Source organism: Triticum aestivum, chromosome 3D (genome assembly GCF_018294505.1).
Source record: "Triticum aestivum cultivar Chinese Spring chromosome 3D, IWGSC CS RefSeq v2.1, whole genome shotgun sequence".
Taxonomy (NCBI): Eukaryota; Viridiplantae; Streptophyta; class Magnoliopsida; order Poales; family Poaceae; genus Triticum; species Triticum aestivum.
In genome coordinates, this window is record NC_057802.1 from 39,981,645 (window position 1) to 39,994,767 (window position 13,123).

The window sequence follows — 13,123 nt, forward strand, 5'->3', positions numbered from 1 at the left end:
CACACACACACATAGAGTGTATCCTATGCACCCGGAGTTTATGTGCTACTAGTGCACCGAACATCAGAAACGTGTACTATTAGTTCTAAGAAATCCCAAAAATAATCTAGTGTAAAGAGATAGCATACATCTAACATGCTGCAAAATTTCGTTGCTAAATTCAACTCACAACAAGAGAAACAAAAACAACAAATTCATCTCTGGTAGTGCAAGCGGCCCCAATGATTGGTCCAGTTTAAATTAACAACATTATGTCATGATTTGTCTTTTTTGTTTCTCGAGGTGTGAATAGAATTTAAAATTCTATGACATGACAGACATGTATTGTGTCCATGTATTCATGTCCTTATAGATTTTTTGAAAAGTTTTCGCATGAGTTTTTGACATTGATGTGCCCGTAGCACAAGAACATGGGAGCAACTAGTTAACGAGCGCTCCTTCGGGAGCCTCGCAACGATCAGCGCCACTTGACGCGCTCTCAGCCATTCGCCACGTGTCGCGCTCTGGACGCTCTCTTCAGATTTTGTTTTTTTTTCCGCACGCGTTTTCGGCTTTTTAAACGGTTTTTTTCCCGGTTTTTTTCGACGTTTTGGTTTTTCCCTGGTCTTCCTTAGCGTTTCAACCAAAAAAAATTTGGAAATTTTTTTTTGCGCGGAAAAACGCGTTTACTTTTTTTTTCTTTCGTGAAAAGTCACGTTTTTTTCGTGAGATGCACGGTTGTGCTTTAGCGAGAGTCACGACCGTGCCTTTCGGAAACGAAAAAAACGCGTTTTCTGTTTGTTTTTTCTTTCGCGAGAGTAACAGTTTTACTTCCGTGAGAGGCACGGTTGTGCGTTCGTGAGAGTCACGGCCGTGCCTCTCAGAAAGGGAAAAACAAAACGCGTTTTCTGCTTTTTTTTTCTTTCGCGAGAGTCACGGTTTTGCTTCCGCGAGAGGCACGGTTGTGCTTTTGCGAGAGTCACGACCATGCCTCTCGGAAAGGGAAAAAATATGCGTTTTCTGTTTTTTTTCTTTCGCGAGAGTCACGGTTTTGATTTTGCCAGAGGCACGGTTGTGCTTTCGCGAGAGTCACGGGCGTGCCTCTTTCGGAAAGGGAAAAAACGCATTTTCTGTTTTTTTTTCTTTTCACGAGAGTCACGGTGTTGCTTCCACGAGGGGCACGGTTGTGATTTCGCGAGAGGCACGGGCGTGCCTCTTTCGGAAAGGGAAAAAACCGTGCTCCCGATTTGGTTTTTTGTACGGTTTTTTTCGTCCGGTTTTTTCCGTGAAAAAAAAGTTCGTCAAAACCTATCAACATGGGATCTAGTTTTGAAGATCTCGATGCAAGAAATCTAATGGTGAAAACGGTTTGAGATTTGGACGCACGGTTTAAGAGATAAAACGTTTTGAATAAACGAATCTACGAAAAAAGGAAAACTCCCAGGTTGCGACAAGTGGCACGCTACATGTGCACCACTTGTCGTGACCTGGGAAGATGGAGTGTTCTTTGCAACGAGTACTCCTTAATTAGTGATTTCGCAAGAACATCGGTTGCATCAGATACGTCCACCACACACAGTAACCAAGGGGCTTAGGAGCAAACAAATTTACCAATCTCCACCCGCAAAAAGAAAAAACAAATTTACCAATCTTAAAGCAATTGTGTGGATGCATGCATCCAGAAGGAACCTCTAGACATACGGAAAAAGTTCTTCAACGCACGCAACTGAAGTACACGACAGAGCGAAACTAGCCATGGGCTCACTTTAATTATGTGGGATCGGCCTATCTGGTGATCTTTTTAGACGCCGGCGACGAGCCACATGGCATGCTGCAAGGGCAAGACCGGTGCACAATAGTACAATATTAAACGCATAGAAGAAGAGGGTGGAGAACGTGTGGGTGTTGCTGATGAAGCAGTGACAAAACCAGTCACGACAAGGAAAAAATGCATCAGGGGCGAATATTTCGTAAACTAAGCTACATCATTTTAAATCCAGTAACGAAAGCTACAGTTTGGGCGAAGTTTATAAGGATATAAAGTACAGTTTCTTTTAATATGATCTTACGACGAACATTCTAAATTCCTTCTGGATGTGATTTCTTCTTTTTCAGTCTCATGTCCCTCATGGCATAGCTTTCATGAGCAGTCCCAAACAAATGTCTAAATTATCAGGGCTGGGCCAGAATATTGTCCTTCCAAATAACAGCTACTTGTATGGCTGGAATAATTAGTTGGTGTATGCCTACAGGCTACAGGTAAGAATGCAATTGTCATCCTGCTCGTCTGGACAATAGGGCGCGAAGAGGTGAGCGCCAAGAAATAAGATAAACAATGCTATCACGGCCAGGACGGAATTCCGGAAATGTAAACGCATTACCAGCCTCTCGTATGTCCAAGAAGAAAGAATAGTTATTTTTTCTTCGAAAAGAAAGCTTGAATCCCTGCCTCTGCATAAGCAGAAAAAAGAGTTCGTCTCACTTGAATGATGACATCCGTCCAGATAGCATATTTTAGGCAGGCACCGAGTCATCAGCACCCGAAAGAGAAGTGTTGTTTTCTCATTGAATCGTGTTAGACTAGTCATAGCGAGAGTAAGTTAGCTAATAGTAACATAGATGCCATATGGGAAAAAAAACTGATGTGTCACGTAATTAATGAACAGAGAGAGGTTTGGGGTAACATGATATGTTAGGCTACTCATAGTGGGGAGTATTATATAATACTAGTGTATAATACTACCTTCATAGTGAATAGTATCATAGATAAGTACTATCATACATGACCTTATTTATTGTCATGCATGACACATAGTAGCATAGCATTAATTATGATTTGGTATACATATGTTACTCTAGCTCTCCCAATGCTTCACCTTGTATATGTGCTAAGATTGTCAATTAAGCAAAAAATCTGATGTGACATGTTAATAAAAAAAGCGTAGTATGGTGACGTCAGGAAGAAACAATGCTAAGCGTGTGTACCTAGGCGAAAACACAAATCTGAGCCTATACCTAATTAAATGAAGGAATCTTAGCAACCAAAACTAAGCACTATGCATTGAGGAGTTTAGTTGCTAAGCCCTTTAATGCATTTAGTACCTCATCTAAGCACCCCATGCATTGAAAGAGGTCTAACCATCTCTCTCTCTTCTTTAATTGTCCGCCACATCAACGTGCTTACTAGTCTCGAGTGCAAGATACCGGCTACGATACCACCCACTATGGCCAGCCTTATTGTACATCACATATCCCAAGACAATACGAGTCTATGATACTAATATATGAAGTTTTGCATGGCACCATACTTATGTTACTACCCACTATGGAGATAGTTACATAGCTTAGGGTCATGTGCATGGTACTAGTGAAAGGTACTCTCCACTACGGCTAGTCTTAATAAGGCAGCCCGTAGTGGGTAGTATCATAACTTAGTATCATGCATATGATACTAGTGTATGGAGAACATATCTGGTGATACGGCTTGTTAGGTGATACGATGCTCCAGTGAATCCTTGACCATTAGATATCTTTCAATATGATCTGATGAATGCTGCATGTGTAGCGAGCTCCTCCACTTTGAAATATGTCAAAAACCCCTGGACCATGTTCTTAATTGAGCCTGAGTCATTTTTCTACTGATAAATCAGCCTCACTTTCGTTGACGGTAGAAAAAAAGTCTCTGTTTCAATGTCCAAACACACATTCAAGCCCGAAAGTTCAACAAAAAAATAACTATTATTTTCGTTAGTTTGTCGATGAATAATAACAAAACTGGTTTGGTATGTTAAATCCATGATTTTCACACTGTATTGGTTTACTTTATTTTATTTTGAATTGTGATCATCTATAAAAGTACTATTGAAAGATGAACTTATTTATTATTTCCAGTTGGTCATCACAAATTTAATGTCCGTTCTAGCCTGCACAATATAAAACTCGGGACTAGCTCTAGTAAAGCTATTTGAGTTTTGTAGAGAGCATGCAAAGAAACTTTTGGCATATATCTTAAAGAGGAACCAAATTTACTTGAGTGAATCTTGTGGTTAATAAAAATGCACCTATGCTGCTAAATAAAAATGGGCAAATATGAGGAAATGCAAATAATTATCTTCTGATTGCTTCAGCCTTGTGCTCAATTAAGAATATATTCAGGGTGTTTTTTGAATATTTCATCGTGGAGTAGCTGGCCATCACGTGTGCATGCATCTTGTCCCTTTGAGCATGATCCAACGGCTCATAACACACTGGAGCATCGTATCACCTAGGTAGCCGTATCACCAGATATGTTCTCCTTAGTGTATGATAGTACCTCCTAATGCATATTATCATATATTACTATCATAGATGACCTTATTTATTGTCATGCATGACACACAGTAACATATCATTTATTATGATACAATATCATTATATGATACTCAACCCTCTTTTTCTTCGTTTAACTTTATATCACCTCATCAAAATTGGCTAGTTAGGATGCATGATACTACCTATGATACTCTCATTACGACCAGCCCAATAATGATGCTGAATTCTATGCTATCATAGGAGGGTGTAAGAGAACATATCTAGTGCACCGTGCACCAATGGCTTTTGGGCCACTAGAGTAAAAAACAAATGGTCAGATATTGGTCATAATTAAGCTGGAGTACATGGTTTATTACATTCGACCCGCAGTCCACATTCCACTCTTCCATCAATATATATCTTTGTGTTTAATTATTATTTTGGCCCAAAGAAAAAAATGGTTGTATATTTATGAACCCTTGACAAGAATCTTGAAACAAGATCAATGTTGAATACTCCCTCTATCCAGAAATACTTGTGGGAGAAATGGATATATCTAGATGAGTATGTTATTGAAATTTTCCTTTTTTCTTTTTGAAAATTGACTTGAACTTTAATTTAAACATATGCACGTATCGACGTGTTGAGGGAGAAGCAGACTTACAAAACTTATAACTAGTATACTTTGAAATAATATTTTTTCAAAAAAATTAATGAAGTCCTTACAACCCAAGACACAACTCAACACAACACCACAAAGAAAGGAAAAAAGGCAAAGGAGAAACTCTGGCATGATACAAGGGTGCGCGGGAGCAACAACAAAGAACACATTGACATTGAGACATTGGAGCCCTCAAACATGATCGGAGAACTCATGCTGAAAAGGAGGCCAACTCGAGAAGGAGATCAACCGTCAACGGAAGCCATGCCATTATCGGAGAAACAACACCTATGGGATCTCGTGAATCCCTTCTACGGTTGGCGGGGAAAAGGAGTGCACAAAGAGCAGATCTAATGATCAACACGAGGTAAAACCCTAGTCCTTCTCGTAGTGTATTTCCGTGTTCTTGAGCTTCGGCTCATTGCTACGCATGCAAACTGGGCCGGAAAGTCTGAAAAAAGTCCCATCCTGCATCGCCCTAGGCCTCCTTTTATACCAAGGGGCCACCACAGTGGCGTGCAGGCACACAGGAGGTGTAAAGTGCTACAGTGCACGTGCTTATCACTGACGTCTTATGACAAACGCATTAAATGTGCTGCTTACGTGCCCTTCTAGCTTTATTGGGGACGGAAACAGAGCCCGTCCCGTCCGTCGCCGCCTCACCCCATCTTGACACGCATCCAGGATGACGAGGCATGCAACGCCAAGCTGACTGGCTAGCCGCTGCGCTGGAGCGATGGCAGGATCTTCACGAAGATCTGTATGCCGCCACGGCAGGCGCTTGCCTGGTTGGCAGGGTGGCGGAGCCTTGTCGTGCGCGAGCCTCGTCGTGGCCTTGCAATCGTCCCCGGCAAGAATCGTGTCGGGGCCTCGCAAACGTCCACGGCAAGAACCTTCCTGGGAACTTTGTCTTCTTGTCTTCACGAAGATCTGCATGCCACCACGCATGCGCCCCTGGGTCTTGGTCTAGACATTGTCGATGGTGTCAGAGCTCTCAACCTCAAGGGTGGTGGTCTTGTCAGCGCTTCGCAAGCCGTCCCGGCAAGGATCTTCCTGGGGGTCCAGCTTGTCTTCTGCTCTATGATTACTGGCTTGGATGCCATCTTGGTCGTCTTGTATACTGCCCCCAGCTGCCCCTGTCAAGCCTTGCTGCGGGCGCGGCTGCAATTGCCCGTGCACAAGTAAGGGGTGCCAAAGGGCCCAAACCTTAGTACACCGACAGGAGCCCCCAGGCCTGGGCCATACACGAGTGCGAAGCGTCGTTGGGCCAGGCCCAAACAGTGCGCAGCACATGTGGCAGGGGTTAACTGCCGTAATCATCTCTCCTGCTGCGCTTCCCCATGATTCGCGTTGAGTGCGCAACGTGGGGGTCGTGCGTGGAACGGTAGCAGTACGCCTGTGAAAACGCCTTCATATCGAACAGTAAAGAGGCAGCCCCGCGCCTTCCCCATAAAAAGAGGAATCCGCAGGTGCGCTGCTCATTTACCCCCTTTCGCCCCTTCCAATCTAGGAACTGTCGTCTCCTTCTTCTTCCTCGAGCCCAAACCAGAGCTTTTTCCTCCGCCCGCCGCCGCCGTGCCCTCACCGCTCTTGGTCCCCCGCCCTCTCTCGGCTGCGATGGCGCCCAAAACAAGCAAGGGCAAGGGAGCATCCAAGGGCGAGCGAGGGGGAAGAGGTGCCGGAGAGCGAGCTGGTGAAGATGCGGAGGGAGCACGTCGTCTTCGCTTTGACGCTCAATGCGCGCGCGCTCAGGGACCGATACCTGTGCATGTGGGGGAGAGAGACGACGGGGCACCCACGAACCCGTGTCATCCCAGCTTCTTGCGTCGAGCACGCCCAAGATAAATTCCCTTTCTTTGTCGATTACTTCTACTGCAGGCTCTGCCCCCCATTTTCGAATTTCTTCATCGACATCATGCACACCTTCAGCTTCCACCTCTTGGACTTCACGCCGAACGTTGTGGCATGCATGGCCACCTTAGCCCACCTCTGCGAGAACTTCACCGGGGTGGTCCCCAACATGGCGCTCTTCCACCACTACTTCGTCCCCTGCATCCAGCCAGGAGGCGCCCTTTCTGGCTGCGTCACCTGGATCCCGAGGGTCTTGAGCAAGAAGACATACCCAGAAGGGACCCATAAGGAGAAGTGGGATGAATGGCGAGGCAAGTGTTGCTGGATTGTGGAGGAGGACCCGCTGCCGTTCTGTATCCCCCGGCAGACGAAACTGACCCGCGGCGGCAACTGGGGCGACCTCGACCCTCAAGACGGGAAGCCCACAGTTGCAACCACCAGGATCCTTCGCCTCAAGGCCGCCGGGCTCACACTCGAGATGATTGGAGCCGACTTTCTCCGCCGCCGCATCACCCCTATGCAGAACAAGGGGAGGCCAACTTAGGAGTACCGGAATGCGGCGGACATCATGAGGCAGCGCCCCGGCCTGAACAACAACCTGACGGTGATGCATCATGCGGCTCTCTGCCAAAAGCTGTTCCAACTCAAGGCCGACAAGACCGACAAGGCCGACAAGAGAGAGAGGACCGAGAAGCCGCTTAGGTTGTCGGCGGGTGTGATCCCTTTGTGCAACAACTCCGCTCTGACCTCCATCATCGCCATGATGTCGGTGTTCAATGCCCATGGCCTTGACCAGACCTGGGCCGAGCCAGACGCGGAGCAGGTACAAAAGTTTTTTGACAACTTGTCGAAGAGGGCTGTCCGGGAAGAAACGCAGCTCATCCGCCCCACCACTGACGAGGAGGTGGCGTACATTGCCAGCAGGGCGGAGGAGGCAGCCCTTGCCGAGGTGGCTGGCAGCGCCGGCTTCCTGGAAGAAGAGGCCGGCGCAGAGGAAGAGTTTGTCGGGCGGGAAGAGCCTGCCGGGGAGCACAGCGGCACCACTGCCGGGGGCCCTTCTGCCGAGGAGACAGCCGAAGAGGTGGCTGAAGAGGCAGATGAAGAGGAGCCCCCAGTCCCGGGGAAGAAGAAGCGCGTCCTTCGGCGGGTCGGCTCCATCGAGCCAGTCCAGCAAGCCTCCTCGCACGAAGAGGTCCCCATTAAGGGAGCAGCCGGCAAGGCCGCACAATGGCAAGTGGCCCAGCCACAGCCCGTGTGCGAGACGAGGCGCACAGCCGCGGCAGCAAGGGAAGCAGCGGCCGTCGCCTCCGCCATGGCAAAGCGGCCCAGGTCTCCATCCCCCTCCCCTCTCACGGACACCATACCAGAGGCCGACTTCGACCTCTCTTATTTTAGCCCGAGGAGGGAAAATAGGCCAGAAGAAGAAGACGAGTAAGTGCCTCACTGTTTTCTTCATTTCTTGAGTCCATGTTTTGCTTGTCTTTGCTGACTTGATCTGGCCCTGACTTGCTCCCGTAGAAACACGGAAACGCTGGCGCAAAGGATGGCGAAGAGGGCCAAGACCTCGACGGGCGACGAGCCCCCGGCAGGCACCTCAGGTGCGCCGAAGATGATCACGATCAGCCCGGATCCCAGCCCACAACGCAGCCCACAAACCAACCCCCAGTGTGAGCCCGTTACTCACTTTCCGCTGGTGAGCGTCGGGGTGTGTATCTTCACTGCTAACCTTGCCGGGTTTGCAGGAGAAGAGCGGCAACAGGAGGAGCCGCTGAGGGTCACCCCCGACATGCCTCCTCCGTCAACCACACCGCCCAGGGAGGGATCCCCGACAAGGGCTTCCACCGATGAGCCCACGAACGTGGAGGACGAGCCGGCGAGCACAGGCGTTGGCAGCTCCATCCCGGCAACGAGTGTTGTCGGGGAGGGAACCAACCCTCAACAGCTCATCCCAGGTATGCCGCCCGCTTCCTGGATTTTGCCACTTTTCCAGTATGATATTTTCTCTCTTTTTTTGTTTGCTTTGAGCTTCAATCTTGGTTTCATCTTTTTTCTCTTCCTTGGCTTCCAGATACCCCCTTGGTGGATCAGATGGATTTCGACGCCACCATCGAGGAGACCGTCAAGGATGATGCCGCTGAGGCCGCCAAAGTCGCTGCCGACAAGGCCGCCAAGGACGGGCATGAAGAGGCCGCCAAGGGGTCTGCCGAGGAGGCCGGCAAGGAGACCGGCGACCTTACTGACGGCATCCCTGCCACAGGAGCGCCTGGCGCTACATCGTCCCCGGAGTCCTCAGCTGCCGGGGAGACGGTGGTCAAAGACCAACCATCAAATTCTGAAGCCCCCACCTCAAGCAGATACCTGAAGGTAGGCGACGATCTGTTCGTCAGCATCCCGGGGACGGCAAGCACCGGAGCGCCAGCCGAGGGGGAGGTTTTTAACGAAGAAGTCATTGCCACCGCCGGGCTCAAGGTCGTCGACGAGTCGAGTGCCAGCGGCAGCGGTTCCAAGGAAGACCAGCTCCTCCTAGCCATGAGCAGCAACTTTCAGAAGCTCCAAGATAGACTCCAGGGCAGCGGTTGTCGACACGGCAGATGCAGACTTCCAGGAGCGCATTAGGTCTGGTTTGCCGAGGCCCGGCAGGAGCTGAAGACTAGCCAGGTGCAGCTGAGCCATCGTTGGAACGAGCTCCTCCTGACGCAGTCCGACGTTGAGAAGGCCCAGGAGGAGGCTGCTGCACAGGCCGCCAAGGACGACGCCCAACTCAGGGAGCGCCGTGTCCTGCTTGACGCCCAAGAAGAAGACCTTGCCGCCCGCGAAGAGGCACTTGCCGCCAAGCTCCGCGGCAAGGATGAAGAAATTGAAAAGCTTGTGCGTAGTGGACCCAGGAGATGGAGCAGAAGCATAAGGACACCCTCGATGCTCTAGTCCAGGATCATGCCGGCAAGTTGAAGGAGGTCGTCAACGCCGCCGAAGCTGCAGACGCCGCCAAGAATGAGCTAGCCGGCAAGGTGGAGAAACTGGAGAAGCACAACAAGGAGGTCTCGATGCTCAAGAGCGACAGAGACAAAACTGCCTACACCTTGGCGGAGTTGCAGGTCACCATATCCAAGAAGACCAAGCAGATCTCCGCCGCCAACGACTCCATTGCTGATCTGAAGCTGAAGCTGACCACTCTGGAGGAGTCCCTCGAAGGCAGCAGGACTCGTGAGAATACTCTGGCCAAGGACCTCCAGGAGGAGAAACAACTGCTTGAGGGCGCCGCTGCCACCTATAACGACTACGTGAAGGGCATGGGGATCTGGAATGAGCACCTCATCAAAGTCGCAGAGAGGCTCACCATGCAACTGTCCACCATGGGCATGTCGAGCTTCAAGTTCTCCCACGAGGAGAGGGTGACGTTGAGTGCCAGGCTAACCATGTTCTTTGAGGCCGTCTTCGACGCCCTGCAGCTGCTCCACTCCACCCGAGCGACCCAGTTGGCCAACGAAACCCGCAAGCTCTACCGGGGTGTCCTCCTCAAGGTGCTCACGAAGGTGGTGTTCAGGAACCCTGGCCTCAGCCTCACCAACGTGCTAGATAGCTTGCCGAAGGATGCAGATCGCAAGGCGCTTGAAGAGCTCGTTGCGCCCATCGTTGACTTGGTCGACCAAGTCAAGAGGGTGGAAGGCCAGCGCCGGGACAAGCCGCTTCGCTTCTTCTTGCCGCCATGAATTCGTGCCCAAGACAATTTATCTTAAGTTAGAACTGCGGCAATCTATTGATGTAATATAACTTGCTGTGTTTTGGATTGAATGCATGCTATCTTCCTTGTTTGATCCCTCTTTGTATGGCATACACCCTACGCTTTTTTTGGGAAAAGCTTGCCGGTGCGCGCACCCTTGCCGCGAGCGCTTTGAGGACGGATCCTTAGCAGCCTGCTGGGGGTGCCACTGCCGGCAAGGCACCTTGCCGCTCTTAGCGCAGCCACGTGAACCATTGAGCGGACTCGAAATAGAGCAACGACACAGCCAATCCCGACAAAGTTCCATCGCGTGCAGGTTTTTCATACAAGAACAGAAACCATTCGAGGAAAATAACCTCGCGTTTAAAAGAAATTCACTCAAGGTTTCGCGACTTAGCTTTTCGCTGCTGTGTTCTTTTCCGCCAGACGCCACTTCGAATGTCACCTGTTGGTGTCCACATTCCCTATCCCCCCCTGCAAACTTGTATGCGAGGGAACCTTCTGTCCTTTGAGAAAAAGAAATAAGAGAAAATAGGAACATGGAACCTTGGTGGTTCATCAGTACTTGTTGGAAGCAAACATAGTACAATATCCTGGACAAGCATGCATATATATAACATGGAAATCAAATAGAAATGTACATACTTAAACTTATTCAATTGCGCACGGGGTCTGCGCCTGGCTCTGTACATAGGGTTATATGCCTTGCCGGCAAGGCTAGTACAAAAAAGGGGGTTGTCGGGTGTCCCGGCAACCGCGCCTCATGGGTAAAACTTGCGAAGATGTTCGATATTCCAGAAGTTGCTCACTAAATGCCATCTTCGGTCTCCAGGTGGATTGCGCCGGGCCTGGTGACTCGTATTACCCGATAAGGGCCTTCCCGCTTTGGCGTCAACTGGTTGGAATTCTTGGCCGACTGAACGCGCCAAAGAACAAGGTCGCCTTCCTCAAGGCTTCGGGCGTGAACCTTGCGGCTATGGTAGCGGCGCAAGGCTTGCTGGTAGCGCGCAGCTCGCACAGCAGCCAGGAGCGTAGCATCATCTTGCTGCAACTGCTCTTGCTCAAGCTCATCATAAGCGGGCACTCGAGGTGACCCGTATATGAGTTCTATGGGGAGAACTGCTTCTGCCCCGTACACCAGGGAGAAGGGCGTCTGGCCGGTGGCTCGATTCAGTGTAGTCCTGATTGACCAAAGAACCACCGGCAACTCATCAATCCAGCGCCTTCCGCACTTGTGCAGCCTGTCAAAAGTCCTTGTTTTGAGGCCCCACAGCACTTCAGCATTTGCCCTTTCTGCCTGGGCGTTGCTCCTTGGATGAGCAACAGAAGCAAAACATATTTTGCTGCCGAGGTCGTGGATATACTGCATGAAGGTGCGGCTTGTGAACTGTGTGCCGTTGTCCGTGATGACTCTATTTGGCACACCAAAACAGCAAACTAGTCCTTTGAAGAATTTGACGGCCGACTGCGCTGTCACCTTTCTCACTGCCTCCACTTCCGTCCACTTTGTGAACTTGTCGATTGCAACGTACAAGTACTCAAAGCCCCCGACGGCACGGGGGAAGGGGCCCAGTATGTCGAGCACCCAGACCGAAAATGGCTAGGAAAGAGGGATCTTTTGAAGAGCTTGAGCTGGCTGCTGGATATTTGAATGGAGCTGGCACGCTTCACACTTGGTTACTAGTGTAGTTGCATCCTGGAGAGCAGTGGGCCAAAAGAAACCTTGCCGGAATGCTTTGCCGGCAAGAGCTCTTGATCCTATGTGAGAGCCACATATGCCTCCATGTATCTCTGCCAACAGCTCCAGTCCGTCCTCCTGAGAGGAATGCACTTCAATTTCACGCCGTTTGGTCTTTTCCTGTACAGGACATCCTCCACAAACTGGTACATGCTGGACCGACGGGCTACTTTCTCTGCTTCTTCATGTTCCTCAGGGAGTTCCCCAGTTTGGAGGAGCCGAACAGTGTGTTGTGCCCATGCCGGAGCCTGAGGCTCGACGGCAAGGACTAAAGGCATGTCCTCTGCCGTGGGAGCAGTTGGCTCCACGGCAAGGGCTTGAGGCCCTGCCGGAGTCTGTCGCTCCCCAGCAAGCTTGGCGTCCCCGGCAACGTCCTTGCCGGCAGCTCCTGGGAGCTCGGCGGGAAAGTACTTGCCGGGGCCTGACTTCCTTCGCTTATTCTGCCCTGCCGATGGTTCAACGGATGGCTGAGTTAATTGGAGCACAAAGGTCCATGGTTCCACAGGCAACTTGAGGGCAGCATGTTTTGACAGGTCGTCAGCAATGTTTTTTCTCTGCTCGAGGAACATGCTCTGCTTGCAGACCGTCAAAATGCTCCTCCAACTTCCTCACTTCATCTACATAAGCTTCCATCAACGGGCTCTGATAATTCTTGTTAACTTGCTTGGCGACAAGCTGTGAATCACCTCTGATGATGAGTTTCCTAATTCCAAGGTCTGCCGCGATCCTGAGACCGGCAAGCAGTCCCTCGTACTCCGCAATGTTGTTTGACGACCTCTCCCGGGGAAAGTGCATCTGGACTACGTACTTGAGGTGCTCTCCGGTGGGCGCGACAAGTAGCACACCAGCACCGGTGCCTTGCAGCGAGAAAGCCCCATCAAAG